Raw genomic sequence first — 1964 nt, forward strand, 5'->3', positions numbered from 1 at the left:
GTCGAGGCTGCGGTGGCCGGGAGCAGCCACTGCACTCCAGTCTGAGCGACTGAGTGAGACTCCAACTCAAAAAAAAAAAGATATCAAAGAGAGGTATGAGCTGCACAGTGGTAATTCCAAGAAGAGGGCGCAACCAATTAATGTCACCTAACAACGTTTGGAAATCATTCAAAGTGGTTAAAGAATCAGTTCTGATTTGAGGCTTCTGCATCCGGACTTTGCGCCCATTTATAATTCTCCCAAGATATTCATAAGGAGCTGCCCATTGCACCTTTTCTGGGGCAATGATGAGACTAGCATTATGGAGAGAATTTTGTAGTTTAAAAAATATCTCCTGCAATTCCTCTTCATCAGGATGAGCAACAAGAATATCATCCATGTAATGGATGATATAAGCCTTGGGAAAATATGATTGAACAGGTTGCAAGGTTCTGGCCACAAAAGTTTGACACAAGGTGGGGCTATTGGCCATGCCTTGAGGCATACCTTCCACTGAAATCTTTGGGCCGGCTATTGAAAATTAACAGCCAGCAAAATGAGAAAGCAAAGCGTTTTCGATCCTTGTAAAAAAGTGGAATAGTAAAAAAGCAATCTTTAAGATTAATAATAAAAAGAAAATAGTCATCTGGAATGGCTACAGGAGAGGGCAGACCAGGTTGCAGTGGTTCCATGATTTCCATAGAACGATTCACAGCTCTCAAGTCCTGCAGTAAATGACATTTTCCTGATTTTTTTCTTAATGACAAAAATAGCAGTGTTCCAAGGACTGTTTGAATGCTCAATGTGGCCGGCCGCAAGCTGCTCCTGAACAAGCGCAGTGGCCGCTGTAAGCTTATTCCCAGAAAGTGGCCACTGCTCCACCGAGACAACCAGGTGATAGGGTCCGCAGTCCCCTGCAAGGCAGCAGCCATGTCCATACCTTGCATATAGGCAGGTCCGATATGTGCACATAGGCAAAAGTAATCTGACAAATCCCCTTTCTTCCAATAGGAACGAATGGCTGCTTGGCAGGCAGAATTAGCAATCTCATAGGCCAATTGTTTAACTAATAATGTCCCTGCCTCTCCATCCACTACCAAGCAACCGACTGCTTGCAAAAGGCGGGATGCAAAATCCTGGTAAGGCTCATCAGGCCCTTGGCAAATCTTAGAAAGTTGTTCAGTTTTTATGCCTGCCAACGGTAGCCTGCGCCATGCCCCAGAGGCTGCCCCACTAATCTGACCATACGCAGCCTGGAGGGTATAGAATTTGTGACTCCTGAGAGGTGTATGCACCCTCACCAAGGAGCATATCCAAATTGATAATATGCAAGTCCCCTCCTCTGTTCCTTTCTGCTTGTTCCTTACATCTATCCCCAAAATCAGTTTTCCATCACAAATATCCCCGGACAAGCATGCCTTTGCAGTGATATGCCAATCATTAGGTGTTAAACTTTCCTGGGAAACAGTCTCTAACATAGCCAGGGTAAATGGCGCTGTAGCACCATATTGGGCTACTGTAGTCTTAAGATCTTTCATCGATTTTATAGAAAGTGTCTGTATTCTTGAATTTCTCGACCTTGGTCATCCAGGCCAATGGTGTTCACCGGATATGCATGAAATCCCTCCAGTCAATCTCCCCTCATGAGAGCAGACTAGACCACCTTTCGCAAAGGTGACAGGAGAACCTGACACTTTCCCGCATTTGTGGCGCTAATCTGGACTGGTCCCATGAAAGGGGAAGGCCCCTGTCTTGAACCCATGAGGAGGCATAGACACTTCCTCTTTCGAATTTAGTGTGCGACACACTGGGTCTTCCTCTTTTGAATTGAAAGTGTGACATACTGGGGCCTCCTCTTTTGAAACTGAACATTTCTTTGCCAACACTGTCAACAAGTCCATATGTTGGGTAAAAATATCAGGGGGTAGCCGGGCTCAGTGGCTCAGCCTGTAATCCCACGCCTTTGGGAGGCTAAGGTGAGTGGA

General features: G+C 45.7%; 1 protein-coding gene across 1 annotated transcript in view; it reads right to left on the reverse strand.

Moving 5' to 3' along the window:
• The window catches only part of LOC103272708 (MAPK-interacting and spindle-stabilizing protein-like), a 12051-nt gene that overhangs the window by 4783 nt on the left and 5304 nt on the right, over positions 1–1964 (reverse strand). The gene's annotated exons all lie outside the window — the stretch shown is intronic.

The sequence above is a fragment of the Carlito syrichta genome, unplaced genomic scaffold, assembly GCF_000164805.1.
Source record: "Carlito syrichta isolate Samal-C Ts95f unplaced genomic scaffold, Tarsius_syrichta-2.0.1 Scaffold313183, whole genome shotgun sequence".
Lineage (NCBI taxonomy): Eukaryota > Metazoa > Chordata > Mammalia > Primates > Tarsiidae > Carlito > Carlito syrichta.